This window comes from Pinus tabuliformis, chromosome 7, assembly GCF_031772625.1.
Source record: "Pinus tabuliformis cultivar Carrire ecotype Pingquan chromosome 7, CPIR1, whole genome shotgun sequence".
Taxonomy (NCBI): Eukaryota; Viridiplantae; Streptophyta; class Pinopsida; order Pinales; family Pinaceae; genus Pinus; species Pinus tabuliformis.
The window spans coordinates 1,432,539,231-1,432,561,968 of record NC_142293.1 but is presented as its reverse complement, the minus strand read 5'-3'; the positions used below and the strand labels follow the sequence as shown (position 1 = coordinate 1,432,561,968).

General features: G+C 38.7%; 1 long non-coding RNA gene across 2 annotated transcripts; it reads right to left on the bottom strand.

The window, feature by feature from the left end:
* Nucleotides 1–733: 733 nt before the first annotated feature.
* LOC149253067 (uncharacterized) lies at nt 734–22,389 on the bottom strand. 2 transcript variants are annotated; one of them, XR_016267044.1, is made up of 10 exons: nt 21,595–22,389; nt 21,000–21,519; nt 20,113–20,834; nt 19,307–19,400; nt 18,333–18,435; nt 5,104–5,402; nt 4,732–5,002; nt 2,866–4,179; nt 2,499–2,751; nt 734–2,307 (listed from the first exon to the last, which is right to left on the bottom strand). It is a non-coding gene; the product is annotated as an uncharacterized LOC149253067 (long non-coding RNA). The 2 variants fall into 2 exon arrangements; XR_016267043.1 differs by having other exon boundaries at nt 20,113–21,519.
* Between the last annotated feature and the right edge of the window lie 349 nt (nt 22,390–22,738).

The following is a 22,738-nucleotide window of genomic DNA, read 5'->3' as shown; positions in this document are numbered from 1 at the left end:
GATGTTGATATGCTAACGTATTACAATCTGGATGAGCAGGGGAACATTAACACACAAAGATAATCAAATATAATCAAGGGAAAAAAGGTGAGGTTGGTTACGCAAAAGAGAGGTCAGCAATTTTTCTGCTTTGTTCAATCTGTGTAATTGGATATACAAATATGGAATACATCTTCACATATATCTGCCAAATAGGCTAGAAAAGAACTTCGTAATGTAGACAATTCACCCTAAACCTCTCTTAAGCAGCCTCATACCTAATAAAAAAAGGTTTCCAATAAAAAAATTGACCCAGAATCATAAGAATAGGGAAGACAATAAGAATTATGCTGGATCACTGAAATCTAAGATACATCAGAGTCATGCGTAGGCAACAATCTATCGGTGTTACCAATTCTCGAAAGCAGACTCCCATTGTCATTCGCAGTCATAAATACACCCCAGAATAATATTATCTTGCCGCACAATCATTTCTCATAAGCATAATCAGCTATTACTTGGACGTTGGAATGACAAGGCTGCGGCTTTTATAAGAAAAATACAAGTATTTGGTGAAATATCTGTTACTCTGACTCCGTTGGAATGACAAGGCTGCTGCTTTCACAAGAAAGCATACAAATATTTGGTGAAATATCTGTTACTCTGACTCCCAAAAGGGTGATGGCGGGGACTCAACTACTTTTCAGCAGCTCATCAGCACCATATTACCCAGCATGATCGAGTGCTATATTCATATCTCCAACTTCTTAATACATCTGCAAAACCATACCCTGAAATTACTAGGCCTGCAGCGATATTTATTCAAAGTTGAGCTCGCTTGAATCTTGGCCTAAAATCAGGTCTCCAGTTAGTGTCAAAGGCATTAGGCAATTTGATGCTACGGAATTCAACTAACCTGCTCCCCAATCAATCAAATCAAGGCCAACAAGGAGGAAAGAGATCCCTTGAAACAGTAAAAAGTAAAAATGAATTCCTTGAGCAGACAATAAACTCCTAGCAGAGGCTGTTAAAAGAAGAAAATCTAAAGCCAATTCTTTCTAATATCGCTGATTGGCTTTCTTTTTAAAGAGGTTGTTTCTGCTGCTGTTCGCTCAATTTGTTGAGGGCATCAAGGGCTGACTCTGAAACAACCCGATGATACTTTGGGTGTCCTAATTGAGGACTGGATTCCTTCTCCATCAAAGCAACGAAATCAGCTTCAGATGATCTTAGTCATAAATACACCCCAGAATAATATTATCTTAGTCATAAATACACCCCAGAATAATATTATCTTGCTGCACAATCATATCTCGTAAGCATAATCAGCCACGAAAATGCGACGCTTGCACGTTGGAATGACAAGTCGGCGCTTTCATTAAAAAAGCATACAAATATTTGGTGAAATATCTGTTACTCGACTCCCCAAAAGGGTGATGGCTTAAACTTAGCCACTTTTCAGCAGCCCATCAACACCATATTACCCAGCGCCATCAAGTGCTGTATTCATATCTCCAATTTAATACATCTGCAAAACCATACCCTGAAATTACTAGGCCTGCAGCGATATTTATTCAAAGTTGTGAGCGCTTGAATATTGGCCTAAAATCAGGTCTCCAGTTAGTGTCAAAGACATTACAAGGAAAGGCAATTTGTAAAGAGGTTGCCCAAGCTTTATGCTGCGGAATTCAACTAACCTGCTCCCCGATCATATCAAGGTCAACAAGGAGGAAAGAGATCCCTTGAAACAGTAAAAAGTAAAAATGAATTCCTTGAGCAGACAATAAACTCCTAGTAGAGGCTGTTAAAAGAAGAAAAGCTAAAGCCAATTCTTTCTAATAAAGCCGATTGGCTTTGTTTTTAAAGGGTTGTTTCTGCTGCTGTTTGCTCAATTTGTTGAGGACATCAACGGCTGACTCTGAAACAACCCGATGATACTTTGGGTGTCCGGGTGTTCTAATTGAGGACGTGATTCCTTCTCCATAAAAGTAATGAAATCAGCTTCAGATGATCTGCCCAACTTTTTTGTCACCACCCATTCATAAGCACTGCCAAGTTGAAAAAGCCCAGAGATCATGGCATTGAATTTTGTTACAGACATTGTGTTTTCAAAGAGAAGATATGGAACAATGAAATGGAACGATCTTGGTACAGAAAGTATATTAAAAAACGACAAGAAAGCAGGCACATAGTATATAATTCAGCTTCTGGCAAAAACATAATCATTGGAAGAATGATACAAAAAAGAGTGAATGAATAGAAAGGGGGAATGAGCTTTCGCAGCAAAAATAAAAGGAATATTAAGTTGGCCTTCTTCGAGAAACCAATCTGCAGACACAACAGGAAAGAGCAAAGAGTTGCGAATAAGAAACAAGAGGAAAACTCATTCAGCAATTAAAAATCAGAATAAATAACTTACAAGAACTTCACCACATAAATAGCCATTAGAGCAGATTGCAAAAAGCACCTCCTTAATGTTTTAGTTTCCCTAGAAGCTTGTATTATGGACTAAAACCAACCTCCTTAGAACGAATTATGTCTTGTGGACACAAATGGAATAACTGCATTGGACCCAAGTTGTCATCTCCAATGACCTTCTCACCGAAGTAGGCTGTTCTGCAATGTCGCCCAAGAGCCAACACCAGAAAACAAGCTGGATAACACTGCTAACAACTACAATATCTTCATCCTCCTGGGCAGAATAAGAAAGCTGGCTATAAAAGAACTGCTGACGACTTCTCCAATATCTTCATCCCCGTTGGCAGGATAAAGCTGGCAATAAAAGACATTTGAGATTGAGTCTGGCGAAGATGAAGTATGGAAAATAGTACTGGGATAAACACTGACATGACATGCTCTGGATTTGCAGTGGAACGCTCAACTGACCTTTGGATATTATTGTTGAAATCGATGATCAGCATGCCTCTTCTGTCATAGTTCGAATCCCGTATTAACTATTGGATGAAAGGCTGAAAGACTCGTGGAATTGATGACAGCTGGTGGTTGAAATGCCATTCCCATATGGTAGAAGATAATCACTACCTGTGTGACTTGGTGCACTCTCCCTTTTATCATTTTCTATTGCATCAGAAAATGTTGTCTGTCTGACTTTCTAAAAAATTAATTTTGAAAAACATTTAAACTCTTTCAAGGATATAATTAGTGGAATCATCAGATATCCAGAGGGCTCAAAGTGGGGTGTGAGGCACCCACGTCCTATTTTCATTATCCAAAATATTCCTGGTATAAGCCCCGGAGGAACCAATGGATATGAGCACCGATCTGCACCTCTTACAGGAGATAGATGTTGTGGTTGTGCAGTCTACTCAAAGTGGGGTGTGAACCACCCACGTCCTATTTTCATTATCCAAAATATTCCTGGTAGAAGCACTGGAGGAACCAATGGCTATGAGCACCAATCTGCACCTCTTACAGGGGATAGATGTGGTGGTTGCGCAGTATACTGAGCCGTTGAAGGGGTTTGGGTAGACAATGATACATGATAAAGGGGAAATTCCTATAAACCCTTGGTATTATGCATATTCCAGTAAAAAGGAGGATACATTTCTTCAACTATCTTGCTGAAGCTCTGGCACTCATTTTAGAGTGTCTGAGTTTTTTAAGCTTGACCTCAATACCGTCCTTCAAACAAAGAAAAAGGTGGAGGGTAGATACATTCTTATTATTGTAATAAGCAAGGGTTCGTCCGTCATTAAGATGGTTTCCTGCGAAGATCAGACGATGTTGGTCGGAGGGATCCCTTCTTTGGTCTGGATCTTATCTTTTACATCTTTAACAGTGTCAAAGCTCTCCTTTGGTCTGGATCTTATCTTTTACATCTTTAACGGTGTCAAAGCTCTCAACCTCGAGAGTGACGGTCTTAATAAGAGTTCCTTCTTTGGTCTGGATCTTATCTTTTAATAAGAGTTCCTTCTTTGTTCTGGATCTTATCTTTTAATAAGAATTCCTTCTTTGGTCTGGATCTTATCTTTTACATCTTTTACATCTTTAACAGTGTCAAAGCTCTCAACCTCGAGAGTGATGGTCTTAATAAGAGTTTTGACAAACATCTGCATCTTGAAACTGGAATATAACCAACAGATATACCTGTGACACCTCTCAACCTCGAGAGAGATGGTCCTAATAAGAGTTTTGACAAACATCTGCATCTTGAAACTGGAATATAACCAACAGATATACCTGTAAATCATCACAAGCAAAATTGTTTTGGTCAAAATTGTTTATTTATTAACACATTATGAAAAAACAATACCAATTTCCTTAAGAAAATGAGAAACCGTTTCCTCCCAATGATGACAAATGCAATTCATAAACTAAAAGGAAAAACTCCCCAAAGCCAAAACCTTAAGCAGTTGGCAAAAAATAACTCTTCACATGAAACAACGAAGAATAGGAACTCTAACAAGGTTGCATACAAATTTATACAATAGCTACAAAGACAATAAAATGCAGAACACAGTATAGCATTGATATCCATATTTCCGTTCTAAATAAAATACACAAATTAGTAAAATAATTTTTAAGATTTGAGGGCTTAAACAGAAGAACCTATAAATAAAAACCCAGAAAGGCAGAAACCCTAACAGCTTACACATCAAGAAATATAAGCTACAGAAAATAAATATGACTGTCAATAACCACATACAGTCAGAGGCACAGTGGAACAAAACTCAAAATTGACAAAATGCCTACAATATTAACGGCATAAGGCATAAGTTGTCGGATGGTCACCTCAGATCTGACTCAGTGTGTTGGATATTTGACATGAAGGGGAAACCAACCCCTAGTTGCTGCAGAGGAGTGAAGAAGTTGGCAGGTCTGGCTTCCACCACCCTTGGAAGGAGAGCAGTGTGCAGTTGCCTGAAGAGTGTCTATTCCCAATTCCCCAACGTTAAATCAGTTGATGTCTCTGGTCTCCCATGCTCCTGCGGTGTTAATATTCCCTTCAAAATTTCTCTCCAGACCAACTCACAATACATATGTTCCTGTATTACTTATAGATCTGCAATGAAGAAATGCAGCAAAAGAAATAGAAATATAAAAGACAAGCAATGATATAAGTAACTCCAATACCCAAAAGAAAGCTTTTATTAATAATATCACCTCAGAGTTGGCTCGAGTTTGATGGTCCCCTCACTTCCTCCCTGGGAGGGTTCTTTGTATCCCCAAACTGATGGTGATCTCTCTACCTTGGTGGATGTTTGAAACACTCATAGAATTAATGAAAGTAGAGGAAAAAGATATGGTCACTGATCTCCACCTCTAATAGAGTGTAAAAATGTTGCAGTTGTCGTAGTTGTGCACTCCACTGAGCAATTGTTCCTGCTCCGCTAATGGCTAGGAGTTTCTTTGTGAATACAACAGCTATTGTGGACGGCTTTGAGCAGATACTAGTGGAATTCCTAAACCAGAGATAAACTTTGTTTACAATTATATATCAATGGAAAAGCAAAAGAGCAAGAAGCTGACAAAGTCAAGACTACCTCTATATCTGCTCAAATTCCAATGAAAGTTTGCAACACTGAAGTTACCTGCCTCCATAAGGGTTCTAACTTCTGATTATCCCAAAATCAATGTAACTCACTTTACATGCAATAAGAGAATTCGGAAAAATGGTTCAACTTAGAAGAGAAGTCCTATTTACAGGAAAGAAAAACTACTAAGCTCTTGATAAACAAAGATCTTATGTTTCCTTCACTGTTGTTATGAAAGTTTGAAACCCATCATGCAAGGACATTTGCACCATATAATAAAGTCTGGGAAGAGGGTTCAACTTAGAGGAGGAGTTCTATTTGCAGGGAAGAAAAACTACTAAGCTCTTGATAAGCAAAGATCTTATGTTTCCTTTACTGTTGTTATGAGACCCATCATGCAAGGACATTTGCACCATATAAGAAAGTCTGAGAAGAGGGTTCAACTTAGAGGAGAAGTTCTATTTGCAGGAAAGAAAAACTACTAAACTCCCAATAAGCAAAGATCTTATGTTTCCTTCATGCAAGGACATTTGCACCATATAAGAAAGCCTGGGAAGAGGATCCCATTGCTGCCATGTATTGCTACTCATTTTTAAGCAACATATACCGAATGAACCCCTATAATCACAAAATTCTCTGTAACAGAACTCAAGGAGGAAATCTGTTACACATGGAATTGTATATTACATTGGAGAGAAATCTATTTGAATTATGTATCATAGGTATGAAATTACATTGTCTCATGATGCAAAATTGGCATGTAGTGAAAGATGGATCCATGGAAATTTCATGAAATGTATAAGGTTATTGATGTCAAGAGCATCCCTGGGTCCCATATTCGCTACAAAGTTGGTTGGTTGGAAGAAAATCCAAAACATGTTGGTGATCCTTTTTAGTTCTCCATATTGCAAAAGAACATGAGGACATGTTGATGATCCCTGGGTCCCATATTCGCTACAAAGTTGGTTGGTTGGAAGAAAATCCAAAACATGTTGGTGATCCTTTTTAGTTCTCCATATTGTAAAAGAACATGAGGACATGTTGATGATGCTAATCACTTACTCTCTAGAAGTAAAGAGAAGGTATTGCATCAGATGTTCATGCAGCCCAAAGAAGGCTGCCTTGGTCTTTTTGAAGGTAACAAAGGCATTGCTAAGAAAAAGATGAAGTATTGGTTGAAGAAGATCCTTCTAACTCCCTTGAAGATAATGGCAATCCAGATTTAAAGAAGAGTAAGTTTTGAAGTCGCTCTTAAGCATGATGATCTACTTCTGCGCAGAAGAATCTAGGTACACTTAGTGGTAGTTAAAAAGGGGAATTGTAATTAAACATGAAGAAAACTTGGAGCTGATCAATTTGTTGGGGTTGAGATAACAACATGCGATCATATTGAACAGTAGCCTTGACACTCGTAAATTGTAATAATTTTCTCATCATTCTGGATCAGACCTTATAGTTGAGACAAAATAGAGGCAGAAAATATCATATATATATTGTGCTTGAAGGGCCACCAGTGTTTGATGATGACCACCAAGAGGGAACTCTGACTTTGACCCTATCACGGGATCATATTGAACAGTAGCCTTGACACTCGTAATAATTTTCTCATCAATCTGCATCAGACCTTATAGTTGGGACAAAATAGAGGCAGATCATATCATATATATATTGTGCTTGATGGGCCACCAGTGTTTGATGATGACCACCAAGAGTGAACTCTGACTTTGAACCTATCACAGGTTTGTTACGGGATATGGTGGGTGTGATGAAGGCAAAATAGCAGATAATCAAGGAGGGCACTTCCCTTCTCATAAGAAGAATAGAATCTGATAAGCCTAGTGTTGATGAAGATGACACAACTAATCAGAAAGACAATCTCAAGGTTTTTCAAATTGTTGCCCCAAATGATGAGGAGGACGAATACTGCCAAGAAACAGAGCGTTTAATGAATTTTCAATTTTTTAATGATGAGGACTGTATTGTTAAAATGCCCATCAAAGATTTGAACCATTTTCAACATCTAGTATATGATTGTTTGCAGGCAAATAATAGTCTTTTCTCAAGCAAGTATGAAGGCGGGCTTAATCTTACTGCATATCAAAGTGTTGAATAAGGACACCTCAAATATGGGATTATTTTCTCAAGCAAGTATGAAGGTGGGCTTAATCTTACTGCATATCGAAGTGTTGAATAAGGACACCTCAAATATGGGATTTGAACAAGACAGGGTATGATCTTTCAGTTGTGAACAAAACTTTGTGTGACCTCTCCATAGTTGAAGTTTTGGATGTGACATGGTGTATAACGGAATTGAAATTCGGGGGATTGAAATTCCCACTCCTCTCCCAAGGTTAACAAAAGTTGAAGCCATGGATCACTGCGGTTTTGATAGACCAGATCTCTGTTCCAAGATGACGTTGGTAAGCATTTCTCAAATTTTCAGCAAAAATTATTTCAAAATTTTAATGCATTATGTACAATCGAGTGGGCTCATCAAGACTTTGGTTGTGCCTATGGAATCAAGCAAATGTTCAAAAACAAGTTTGAAGAATGAAATATCAATTGTTTCACTTTGCATTATTCTAAGAACAAAATCACTTTTGACGATCATAAGAATGGAGAAACGAAGTTTTGGACTGCATATAAATTTGGTAAATTCAGGGAAAATGAAGACAAGGTTGATGTAGAGAATTTGTGACCTGATGTGAAGGATGTTGATTTTGGATAGCATCGGATGTGCTCTAGCCTTGAAAATTGGTGGAGAGGGTAAGGCACATGAGATCTCCAAGACCCAGAAATCATTTGGAGAAATTCCACCCAGATGAGGCATTATTAAAATAATTAAATTTTTAATGGGTTCCTAAGTCCAAACTTAGGAAAATAAAAATATTAATGTGTATTAATAAAATATGGGTGAGAAAGTTCTATGTGACGAGGATCAAGACAGTTCTAATTTTAGCCGTTGATTAGCGACTTAATCTCGGTCATTGTTTCGTCAACAGGAAAAGTATAAGAGGAGGCTTGAGAGTCAGTTGGAGATACACCAAGAGAGATCAAGAATTCGATTTTCTGGGGCGAGGTTAATTGAGGAAATCAAGTTAATGATCAGTTGCAATGAGGGGCATTTCAGCAAGGGATTTCCATCCGAGGCTGAAGAATACATAGCAAAGAGGCAATGAAGTGCCGGGAGAGACAGCGCAAGCCCTAGAAGCGCTGATGCAGAGGACGCAGAGGGCCGTAGAGGCTGACACAGAAGTCGTAGAGGGCTTTAGAGGCAGCGCTGGGGAGATTTTGTGGGGCAGACTGGGAGCAGATTAACAGATTCTAAGTCGGGATAGGGTGACACAGCTCCTAGAGGAGTGACGCAGTTCGTGAGCAGTGCTTGGAGCAACTTTCTTTGTCTAGCATAGGGAACAGCCAAAGTCGCTATGGGGTTTGATCGCAGGCCCTAGAAGCGTTGATGCAGATGCCATAGGAGCTGACACAGAGGACGCAGAGGGCCGTAGAGGCTGACACAAAAGTCGTAGAGGGCTTCAGAGGCAACGCTGGGGAGATTTTGTGGGGCAGATTGGGAGCAGATTAACAGATTCTAAGTCGGGATAGGGTGACACAGCTCCTAGAGGAGTGACGCAGTTCGTGAGCAGTGCTTGGAGCAACTTTCGTTGTCTAGCATAGGGAACAGCCAGAGTCGCTATGGGGTTTGATCATCCGGTTGTTGATTTGCAGAAATATCTGTCTCTAGATATAGGTACTACTGTCGAGGATATTCTCTATTAGGTGAGCCATTTCTGGCACTCTAATTGTATTCACGAAATCTACTTAGTACTACAAACCCTCTATATGTTGCACCGATTTTCCTGAATTGGGTTTTCCGAAGATGAAGAGGCAAGAGGAAGAGAGACGCAGTGCAGAGAGTGTGACATAGAGGCTCACACAGAGTTTGCGTCAGCATTTTGAGCCGTAAGAGGAAGACGCAGTAGCTGGGAGGAGCCCACGCAATAGCTGCGTCAGCCATCAGGGCCAACACAGAGGCAGGGGAGGGAAGAATAGGTTCACGCAAAGCCACGCCATCTGAGCCAAGAAGGATTGAGGCAGTTGGCCAGGAGGAGCAGATTCAGCCCACGCAGAGATTGCATAGAGCCTGAAGGGCTTAGATTCTTCGAGTTGTCAAGGCTAAGGAAGCTGTGCAGATTTTGATTTGTGGAGCTGGTTGGAAGTTGTTTTTGTTGGTGCAGAACAGTGTCTAAGGAGACTGAACCAAGGTAGAGGGAAGCACTATCTAAACAAATTTCTAGCCCAGAAATCTAGATCTGGGTTGCAGCGACAAAGGAGGATTGCAGAGGAGTGATTCGACTGTTGGCCGGAGGATTTTTGAGAGGGAAATCAGGACTCAGAGGGAGTCTAGAGAAGAGGAGTAGAGATGGCAGTGAACGGATTGAGGGATCAGGACAGATTGGACGAGGCTTCCAATTTTGTCCTCTGGAATCCTAGCCTTTCAGGATAAACATCGCATCAAGGACTATGCCTCGAAAACAGTAGTTGTCCTAGTTGACCAGATGCAAATGAGATGTATGAGGAGGCCCAAGCAAAGGTGAAATGCATGATCCTAGACGGGGTCAAGGATTATGTCATTCCACATATTTTTGAGATGAACACAGCAAGGGAAATGTGGCAGATGCTAACCACCTTATACCAGGGCTCTTCCATGCAACGGATGATGTTATTAGAGAATCAGCTGAGGTCATATCAGATGCAGAAAGGAGAGGAGATAGAACCATTCCTTCTCAGGTTGCAAGGAATTCGCGACCAACTTACTTTTGTGGGGTCTACACCGAATCTAGAGTTCATGGTCAGGACTGCCCTGAATCCAGTCTCCAAGGAGTGGTTGACATTTGTCCAAAGCATTTTGGGCAAAGTGACCCTCCCCAGTTGGGAGGAGATGTGGCCAGCGCTTCGACAGGAAGAGCTCAGGAGATTGACCAAGGCGGGGAGTAGTGGTAAGGGAGTTCGAATCAAGGAGGAGGAGGAGGAGGATCCAGCTCTCGCATCAGCGGGACAACAGGGGGTACAGAAGAGGAAGAAGAAAGACATCTCCAAGGTCAAGTGCTTCAACTGTGGGGAGCTGGGATATTATGCCTCTCAGTGCCCTAGGAAGAAAGGCAAGGGAGAAGCTTCCGACTCAAAGGCTGCTCTAGCAAAGGCGGAGAAGGATGTCGAGATTGATGACGATTGTGCCATGAGTGCTCATGCGCCTCTAGAGAAGAGTTGGGGAGACATAGAGCTGTAGTCAAAGGGACTACAGAACTGAGGGGCAGGATCCTTGAGGTGCCCAAACTCTTGGATCACATACGACTACGGGAGCCCTTAACGATAGTAGCATGATGACAAGTGTCGGGTGGAGCAAGGTGTGATGGAGCGACAAGGCAATGCTAGAGTGCAGAAGTCTGTAGCAGCGCAGTGGAGGTTGCAGCAGTGCGAGAGGCACAGAAGAGGTTGCAGCAACGCAGTGGCAGCAGAGGGAGCACATGTTAGCAGCAGAGGTAGCTTCAACATCACGAGGCTTTTAGATTGACCAAGATGTCAGTGTTTGGGTGAAGTCAGTTACTTACTTCTCGGTAAATGAGTTGCAGTGCAACAGTTAGCATTGGCAGTGCTATGGGCAGCATGATGCAGCATTTTGAGAGGGAGTTGCAGTACAGATGTAGCAGTGGTAGTGACAGTGTCATGGGCAGCAGTACAGGTAGTAATGGTGTAGTGGATGTGGGGCAACAGACCAAGCATTAGCACAGAGGACCGATGCAGAGGATCAGTGTGATGCTTCTATGGTGAAGCATTGCTAGAGCAACGCATTCGTCACTAAGAGGGAGTGTTGATTTTGGGTAACATCATATGTGCTCTATCCTTGAAAATAGGTGGAGACGCTAAGGCACATGAGATCCCGGATGAGGAGTTATTAAGATAATTAATATTTTTAATGGGTTCCTAAGTCTAAACTTAGGAAAATAAAAATATTAATGTGTATTAATAAAATATGGGTGAGAAAGTTCTAAGTGATGAGGATCAAGCCAGTTCTCATCTTAGCTATTGATTAGGGAATTAATCTCAGTCGTTGATTCGTCAACAGGAAAAGTATAAGAGGAGGCTTGAGGGTCAGTTAGAGATACACCAAGAGAGATCAAGAATTCGATTTTATGGGGCAAGGTTTGCTGAGGAAATCGAGTTAGTGATCAGTTGCAATGAGGGGCAGTTCAACAAGGGATTTCCATCTAAGGTTGAAGAATACATAGCAAAGAGTTAGTGAAGTGTCGAGAGAGACAACGCAAGCCCTAGAAGGGCTAATGCAGAGGCCGTAGGAGCTAATGCAGAGGATGTAGAGAGCCGTAGAGGCTGACGCAGAAGACGTAGAGGCTAACGTAGAAGTCGTAGAGGGCTTCAGAGGCAGCGCTGGGGAGATTTTGTGGGGCAGACTGGGAGCAGATCAAAAAATTCTAAGCTAGGATAGGGTGACGCAGCTCCTAGAGGAATGACGCAGTTCTTAAGCAGTGCTTGGAGCAGCTTTCACTGTCCAACATAGGGAACATCCGGAGTCGCTATGGGGTTTGATCATCCGGTTGTTGATTTGTCGAAATATCTGTCTCCAGATAGAGGTACTACTGCCGAGGATATTCTCTGTTGAGTGAGCCATTTCTGGCACCCTAGTTGTATTCGCGAAATCTGCTTAATAATACAAACCTTCTATATGCTGCACCAGTTTTCCCGAATTGGGTTTTTTCGGGGACGATTGTCCAAAAATAACGGTGTCCCTTGTGTTATTGTTTTTGTTTATTTCAGTGCATGATCTGTATATCTATGAAGGTTGTAATATTGTTTACTTCGATGTTTATGCAATTAAATAACTTGTTAATGTAAACAAGAAGTAGGAGATTGTAAACCAGTAATTGCAGTAGGGGTTTTTGATGTGTTAAATTTAGGAATTTTCACAAAGGATGCAATTTTCTATTATGAATTGTTTTCATAAATGAAAAATAAGTGAACACCAATGGTTTAATACACTTATGAAAAAGATTAAAGCACATGACCATTCAAGCTTCAATGTGTCTCTATTTTATCATGAATCATAATCAAACACAGGCAAGTTCATTGTGCCAACAAAATCATTACATGGTTTCATTGGCTCATTGGTTTCTTGCACATATTTCATTTCGATGGGATTCAAGGGTTCCCAAGTGGTTCCAAGAACACTCGTACCCTACTTGGAGCCAAATGTTACCCACCATTTTGGCATGTGGGAAACTTGCTCGGTAGCGGTGGAGAAACATGGTAGATCCAACAAGCCGGCATAAGGACAAACACTATTAGTACAATGTTCATATTTTCTAAGTTTATCAACTCCCATGGTATCAAAACAAGATGATACTAATTTTTTTCTAGAAGACATTAACATTCTACAACAATAGATCAAAAAACTAAATCAAAATGAGCTACAAGCATCTACCAATTTGATTTTACAGCAAGAATATCTGGTCATGTATTCTATTCATGGACCTTCAAGTACAAGAATAGAATGCAACAATGGTTGTGATGGGCTAGAGTGACTATGCTCTTGAAGACATCATTGTGATAAACTAGTCTTCCTTGATCAAAGATTGGGGCATTGCATTGTGAATGGAAAACCCCTACACAAAAAGGGGATCACAACTCCAAGTTAGATGAGAGCAAGTATACCCCTGTAAATGTCAAAGCTGAGGTGCCAAATCCTCAAAGTCACAAGACACAAAACTTACTGTTGTAAACTGAAGCTAACAAGCAACGACCATAATGTACGCAGGCCTCTTATAGCTACAAAGCAACAACTCTTGTGACATCTAGGAAACCGAAATTTGTTGGGCATATTTGTCCAAAAGAGTATTTGACTTTCCTACATGATTAAGCATCTCCTACTCAAGGCATCGGCAACCTTATTTGCCTTCCCACTAATGTGCTTCAAAACAAAAATGAAATTTTGAAGGAACTCCACCCACTTTGCATGTTTATGACTTAACTTATGTTTCTGCATAATGTATTGTAAGGCAAAATTATCCGTGTATAGAACAAACTTGGTAGGAATCAAGTAATGCCTCCAATGCTTCAAAGCTTGAACCACCACAAAATTCTTTGTCGTAGGAAGAGTATTTCTGTTTTGACTCATTTAACTTCTCGTTGAAATATGCAACGGCTTATCTTCTTGGCTTAGTACAACTCCAATGGCTGTCCCACGAGCATCACATCTCACTTGAAAGGGCTGATTGAAGTCTGGCAACTTCAACACCGGCTTCTCAGTGATCTTCTTCTTCAATAGTTGAATAAAATCTTTTTTATTTTTTTTTTCCTGATGTTGTTGTCCAATAAAATGGTTTCCTATTCTTCTTGATGGTGTCAATGATAGGTGCACAAATGCCACGTAAATTCCCGATAAATTTTCTGTAGAAACTAGCTAAGCCATGAAAACTTCTCACCTCAAAAATGTTCTTAGGTGAGGGCCAATTTACAATTTCCTTTATCTTCTCCATTTTCAAGCCATCCTTAGAAATGACAAAACCCAAGTATACAAGCTCACTCTTCATAAAAGAACACTTCTTCATGTTAATCAATAGCTTTTCTTGCTGTAATCTCTCTAAAACATACTTCAAATGTCTTAAGTGCTCTTCTTTAGTTTGACCGAAAATTAAAATGTCATCCAAGTAAACAACGACAAACTTACCAATGAACTCCTTCAAGACTTCATTCATCAACTGCATAAAGGTACTGGGTGCATTTGACAAGCCAAATGACATGGCCATCCACTCGTACAAGCCTTCATTGGTCTTGAAAGTTGTCTTCCTCCCATCTCCTTCTCTGATCTGAATTTGATGATAACCACTTTTCAAGTTAATCTTTGTGAAGTAAGTTGCTCCATCCAAGCAATCCATCATATCATCCATCCGTGGCAATGGAAACCTGTAACGAATAGTGATCTTGTTGATTGCTCCAGAGTCAGTGCACATTCTCCATTCTCCACCCTTCTTTGGACTTAGTACTGTAAGTACGACACACGAACTCAAACTTTCTCTTATTAGTCCTTTGTCCAACAATTCTTGGACTTGCATCCTCACTTCCTCATTCTCTTTGGGTGTCATTCGATATGCAGCCTTGTTCGAAAGACTTGCTCACAGTATCAAGTCTATGTGATGACTGATGCTTCTTTTGGGTGGCAATTCATCAACTACAATATCATGAAACTCATGCAACAACTCTTGAACTTCAATAGGTAAATCTACAATTTCAGTGTGCAAAAGTACTACCTTTGGCTTGCAAACCACTAGACAGATTACCTCTTCTTCTTCCGTCTGTTGTAGAAATTCTTTTCCACTAAGCAACAGTGCTTTTGGGCTGCTTGTTTCAGTTGTACCTTCCTCTTTCAATGGTACAAGAGTGTGCTTGATGCCATCCTTTTTGAACTTATAACAATTGCTATCTCCATCATGTCACCTTCCTATCAAACTGCCATGGGTGACCCAAAAGAATGTGACAAGCATCCATTGGCATTACGTCACAGAGCACCTTTTTATACCTGCCTATCTGAAACTCAACTTCACTTTGTTCATGCACCAACAATTGGTGTCCATTTTGCAACCACAATACCTTATAAGGCGTGGGGTGCTTAATCTTTTTCAATCCCAATTTTTCCACCATTTCTTGGGAGACTAGATTGTCCATACTTCTGCTGTCAATCACCAATTTGTAGCATTTGCCTTTTGCTCTACACATTGTCTTGAATAGGGATTTCCTTTGGACTGGTTCAGCAGTCTCCTTTGCTAGTTTTAACAAGACTTTGTGCATCATCAACACCTCTCCACTATCTGGCACATTCTCTACCTCAGGTACTTGTGCCTCTACTGCTTCAGTTTGATCTATGTATGCACCTCGATGTCCCGTATTGTTATTCTTAGACATTCAAAAGATCGGTGACCCAATTTGTTACATTTGTAACACCGGTAGACAGTCTCCCTGCCTCTTCCTCTACCTCTATCTCTCTGGTAAGGTCTTCCTCCTCTGTTGCCACCTTCTTTCTCTGACTGCCCTTGCTGATTTGAGTTGCCTTCATCATTATTTTGTGCATGAAACTTTCCTCTTCCATTTGTCTATCCTTTCCCTTTGGAAAAACCACGTCCTCTGCCAGAGCTTTGCTTCCTAGCTATCTTTTCTTATGCCTTCAAGGCACACTGGTATGCTTCCTCTATTGTCCTTGGAGAAAGTATGCTGATTTCATCTTGGATATCCAACCTCAAACCATTGATATACCTTGTTGTCTTCTCTAGGGTATCTTCTACATAGCCTGCTCTCAAATTCACCTTGTAAAACTCTTCGGTGTAGTCCCTCACTGTCATTATCTTTTGTTTAAGATTTTGCATCTGTTTGTAAAGAGTTAGCTGGTAATCCTTTGGCAAGAACTTACTCTTCATCTTTGCCACCATTCTATCCCAACTCTTGATCAATGGTTTGTCCTTCTTCCTTCTTTCAGCCTGTACATTGTCCCACCATAGTGCAGCATGGCCTTTCAACCTTGTCACAACAAACTTGACTCTCTTATCCTCATCAATTTCCTCGTACTCAAAATACTTGTCCATCTCATTGATCCAATCTAGTAGATTCTCATCTTTCAAACTGCCATCGTAAATAGAGATTTCAGGCTTTGGCCTTGAACTTGAGCCCAATACTGCTCTCAACAACTTAATCTCAGCAACTTCTTCAACAGGTGTTGCTCCTTCTTCTTCAAGTTCCTCTTCGGCCTCACTAACATCTCCACCTTCAGGATCTCGTTGTCTCCCTAATTCCATGGCTTTTAACCGAACTTGCAGTCTCCTTATCTCTTCCAAGAGTGCTACATTACCCACGGGTCTACCTTCGCGACTTCGTGCCCTTCCTGCTCGCCTATTCATCTCTCTATACTGTAGAGACCAATAACGTTAAGGCTTCGATACCACAAATGGATGGCTGCTATCTCAACCACACATAACGTTGATACAGGGAGAACATCAAATCTTGTCATCTCAGCAAACCACAGTGTTGATACAGGGGGAACAACAAATCAATGCTATCTTAGCAAACCATAGTGTTGATACATGGAGAACAACAAATCGTTGCTATCTCAGCAAACCACAGTGTTGATACAAGGGGAACAACAAATCGTTTTTCCCAGCCACAGTCTGTAAAAACAGAGTTCAAAGATCCCTTCGTAACTCTCCAACCAAGGATCCTTTTGGAAAATCGCTCGCGAGTTACCAAATACACCCTACTTTGCACAAAACCCAGATGCCAGAATTTCGAATTTCATCTTCTTTTGATCAAAAATTGACCCACAAATTTGATGACAGTTTTCCCTTACGAATTTTCTTTCTTCTGTTGGCTTGATACAGAGTGCTCTGTATTCTCAAATCTGTAATGTAAATGACTCTTTCCAATACACAATATTGGATGCAAAAGCACTAGATTAGTAGATTAATTGAAATGTGATTCTCCCGGTTCTCATTTAAATGTAAATAACAGAGAAAATACAGTGCATGAACTCCTCATTCAACACAGCAATCTAAAGACCAAATCAATTTCAATCTCTAGATATTAATATTATGGTTCACAAACCTCACAAGTGCATATGCAAATAACTGTCTCACACACACTTACAAATTCGATTTGATATTATGGTTCACAAACCTCACAAGTGCATATGAAAATAATTGTCTCACACACACTTACAAATTCGATTTGCTAATAAAAACCACTGGTCTAAGAAATGTTGTTCAGTTAACTTCAATCTTACATAGAGAAAAAAATCAGCGTACCTCTCTCCCACACCAAAACTTCCAACCCAAAAATGTTCCTCCTCTCCCCAAAAACTAAAAGCCATTGTCCAAGAAATGAGTTCACGGATGTGAACCAATTTCCCTTAGCCCTAACTACCTACAAACTATAAAATCATTTCTTTTAACTAGATATTCCTAACTAATCTTAATTGAATACCAAAAACTTTTCATTAATAAACTTTAAAATGTTCTAGCCTTGACATGTGATCAATCCATCACATAAAATCATTTCTTTTAACTAGATATTCCTAACTAATCTTAATTGAATACCAAAAACTTTTCATTAATAAACTTTAAAATGTTCTAGCCTTGACATGTGATCAATCCATCACATTGCTAGGCTCTTGGTATGACTTTAATAACTTATCATTTTTATGTGCTCGGCCTAATGCACTTGCATCACATTCACTTGAAAATATTTTGGCATTTGGAGTTTGGCACATTGTATTTAGTTACAACATGATATAGTCCATCATATATTATATATTGTTCCCTAGAAAAGGATTATTTGCACATGACCCCATGCATTCACTTGAAGATTGTCCATTTGGGGGATTGAGTAACTTACATATCCATGCATGTGAAGAAAGTTTTGACTTGCACATCTTCTCATGGGGATGAGTTGTCCACATATCTTTTGTCTATTTTGATTTAATAACTCTTCTAGAGGGCACATTTGAGGATGAAGTTGTTACTATTTTTTGGAATATTGGACATGCTTTACCATCAAACCAAGGAGGCCATGCTCCCAAATGCAAAAAGAAAGATCAACAATAGTGGAAAAACAAAAACAAAAGAAGAAACTCACATGTCTATTTTGATTCAATAACTCTTCTAGAGGGCACATTTGAGGATGAAGTTGTTACTATTTTTTGGGATATTGGACATGCTTTACCATCAAACCAAGGAGGTCATGCTCCCAAATGCAAAAAGAAATATCAACAATAGTGGAAAAACAAAAACAAAAGAAGAAACTCACCCTCTATGTCATTGCCTCTACATTTTCTATAATACACCACATATCTCTCCCACAAAGATATTCAACCATTTCACCAGTGCTCCTCCACCTTCCTTCAACTACACTGCATTTTAATTTAAACAAATGAGATAATTATGAAGCAACAAATGAGTTAAATTAAAACAGGGATAAAACTCTATACTAGTAAACAAGTAAATTCTTTAATACATACTTCCATTTCCTTTTCCCAATACACTCTTAGAATTAAACCCACAACATAGGTTGTAATGACTTATTTCATTGTTTTCCCCTCACCCCCAAATCCAAAAAAAAAACGAAAAATAAAAAAGAGGGCTCGTAACAAAAAGAAAAAAGGGAAAAAAAATCGAACCACAAACTAGCATGGCCATGCTCACAAATGTGAAGGGAAAAAAATTAAGAGTAGAAAAACAATCACAACAATAACAAAAAACAACAAAACTAACAAAAAGACAAACAACAAACAAAGACACCTATCTGCAACCCCAAGATGCATCGATGGCCAACCAAGGACACCCTACACAAAATATCAACATATTTTATGAGAAATATTAATTAGAGACCAACAATATTATGAGTAGCATTATGCACTAGAAATCAAATCTAAAATGTTAAGATGGAGGGGAATTGTTGTATTTGAAATGAGAAGGATTTTGTAACAAACCCTACATAGATTTTGCACCAAAAAACAACTCACCTCTACCTTTGTCTTTACCTTTACACTACTACAATCTCTCTAAAAATATTCCATTGTTTGCTCAGTCAGTGATTATGAAAAATACTAAATACACACAAAATGTTGTGAGATGTTATGAATAGCCTCATGCACTAAAAAGTACATCTATGGCAAATACTAAAAATCATAAACCCTAAATAGATAAGCAGGGATGATCATTTATAGGTAAATAGGTAAATAGTGGATCATATACGGAGATTTGCACCGAAAGAAAACTCACATGTACTTTTTACTCTGCCTTTGCACTCTACTACAATCTCTTCTTCACAAACACATTTCAACACTTTAGCTAGTGATTCTCCACATTACATTACCTGGATTACAATGTGATCAATGATTAGATAGATGACAAATAATGTAAGATGCTTGGAATTTAAATACAAACAAATGGAACCCATACATATCACCTCAATCTTCGGCTTCTCCTACTATGCTTGTATAAACATGGGTTGTTAGGACCGGCCTTAACTTTGCACACAATGTATCAAACAAACACTTACATATATTATGAAAAATGATAAATCAAAATAAAAAAATCTTGAGTAATATTTTGCAAAAGTACATCTTATGTAATGACAAAAAATCATAATTCCTCAACAAGGGGGAAGGAGAAGCATTGTACTAAAACAAGAAGATATCCATGTCGAAACCAAAAGAGAACACACATTTTTCCCTTGTTCTCCAACACATTATCAAGTCTCTCCCATATAAAAATATTTTCGTAGTTTCCTCGATACCCCATTACCTTCCTCTACCCACATTTGCATACCACACATTACATACATAAATCTCACATAATATAATATGCATTTATTTAAACATGAGTCTTAAAACAAAATATAACTCACCCTCTATCTTTCCTTATACATTTGCTATTGTTCCTCACATCTCTCTCACACAAACAAAATAGTAATTTCGCCAGTGTTCCTTCACCTTTCTTAATTTGCACAGCATCTAGATTTCAACAAACACACATGATATAACGACGAAGTCATATACGGAGATTTGCACCAAAAGAAAACTCACATGTACTTTTTACTCTGCCTTTGCCCACTACATTCTTGTAACTAAACCCACAACGCGTTGTAATGACTTGTTGCATTGCTTCCCCCTCAACCCCAAATCCAAAAAAGAACAAAATTAGGAAAATAGAAAAAAAGGCGCATAACAAAATGTATCAAATGACAAATTAGCATGGCCATGCTCACAAATGTGAAAGGGAAAAAATAAGAGTAGAAAAAAATCACATCAATAGCAAAAAAACCAACAAAAATAACAAAAAGAAAATAGGAAAAGGAAAAAAATAGATAGAGATACCTATCCACAACCCCAATATGGATTGATGGCCAACGAAGGACACCTTGCACAAAATATCAAGGATCTCATGAGAAATATTGATTAGAGACCAATAATATTATGATTAATCTTATGCACTAGAAATCAAACCTAAATCATTAAGAGGGAGGAGAATTGTTGTATTTGAAATGAGAAGGATTTCGTAACAAATCATACATAGGCTTTCACCAAAAAAACCTATCTTTGTGATGCAAAACCTATCATTCAACACTTTAGTTAGTGATTTTCTGGCATCTGCATTACATTACCTGCATTACAATGTGGTCAATGATTAGATATATGACAAATAATGTAAGATGCCTTGAATTTAAATACACACATATGGAACCATACATATCACCTCAATCTTCCGCTTCACCCATTATGCTTGGATAAACATGTGTTGTTAGGACCTGCTTTAATTTCCCACACAACGTACCAAACAAACACTTACATATATTATGAAAAATGATAAATCAAAACAAAAAGTCACTTGAGTGATATTTTGCAATGGTACATCTTTTGTAATAACCAAAAATCATAATTCCAAAACAAGGAAGGGGAAGGAGAAGCATTACATTGAAATAAGAAGATATCCATGTCGAAACCAAAAGAAAACGCACCTTTTTCCCTTGTTCTCCTACACATTAGTAAGTCTCTCCCATACAAGAACATTTTAGTAGTTTCCTTGATACTCTACCACCTTCCTCTACCCATGTTTGCATACCACACATTATATACATAAATCTCAAATAATATAATATGCATCTATTTAAGCATGAGTCTTGCAACAAAATATAACTGTCGAAACCAAAAGAAAACACACATTTTTCCCTTGTTCTCCTACACATTAGTAGGTCTCTCCCATAGAGGAACATTTTAGTAGTTTCCTTGATACTTTGCCACCTTCCTCTACCCACGTTTGCATACCACACATTATATACATAAATCTCAAATAATATAATATGCATCTATTTAAAAGCATGAGTCTTGCAACAAAATATAACTCACCCACTATCTTTGCTTATACCTTTGCTTTGGTGCCTCACATCTCTCTTACACAGAAAATAGCAATTTCACCATTGTTCCTTCACCTTTCTGCATTTCAACAAACATATGTGATCTAATGATGAAGCAATGAGTTAAATAAAAAAGGACATGAACCATACATACCTTGTTTGCCTTTATGCGTGAAAAAGTAAATTCCCTCATAGATACCTCCTTCCCTCATAGATAACTCCTTCGCCTTTGCCCATTTACACTTGTTCTGCGACAAAATTAACTCACCCCCGAAATTAAAGGTGTTTAAAAGACAAACCTATAGCATACTTAACCACAAATTTGGAAACTAGTAGCTAATTTTGGCACATATTTGAGGAGATTAAAGGTTTTTAATAGACAATCGTCTCACATACTTTACCCACATATTTGAAAACCAACAACTATTTTGGGGACAAATTGATTAATGGTACAAATACTTTACCCACATATTTGAAAACCGACAACTATTTTTGGGGCAATTTGATTAACGGTACAAATTTTATGCACAAATGTTTACGCTAATTAAGGGCGCCTATTTTGGCATTTGCATTTGGCAAATTGTAATTAGTTACAACATGAGATGGCCCATCATATATTGTATAATGTTCATTACAAAAGGATTATTTACACATGATCCCATGCATTCTCTTGAAGATTGCGCATTTGGGGGTTGACTGACTTATATATCCATGCATGTGAAGATGATTTGCACATCTTCTCATGGGGGTGAGTTGTCCACATGTCTCTTGTCTATTTTGATTGAATAATTGTTTTGTGAAGCAACAAATTAGTTAAATTAAAACAAGGATAAAATTATATACTAGTAAACAAGTAAATTCCTTAATACATACCTCCATTTCCTTTGCCCACTACACTCTTGTAACTAATACCACAGCGCGTTGTAATGACTTGTTGCATTACTTCCCCCTCAACCCCAAATCCAAAAAAGAACAAAATTAGGAAAAGAGAAAAAAAGGCACATAACAAAAAAAAAAAAGTATCAAATGACAAATTAGCATGGCCATGCTCACAAATGTGAAAGGGAAAAAATAAGAGTAGAAAAAAATCACATCAATAGAAAAAAACAAAAAAAAAGAAAAATAACAAAAAGAAAATAGGAAAAGAAAAAAAATAGATAGAGACACCTATCCACAAACCCAAAAATAACAAAAAGAAAATAGGAAAAGAAAAAAAATAGATAGAGACACCTATCCACAACCCCAATATGGGTTGATGGCCAATGAAGGACACCCTGCACAAAATATCAACAATCTTA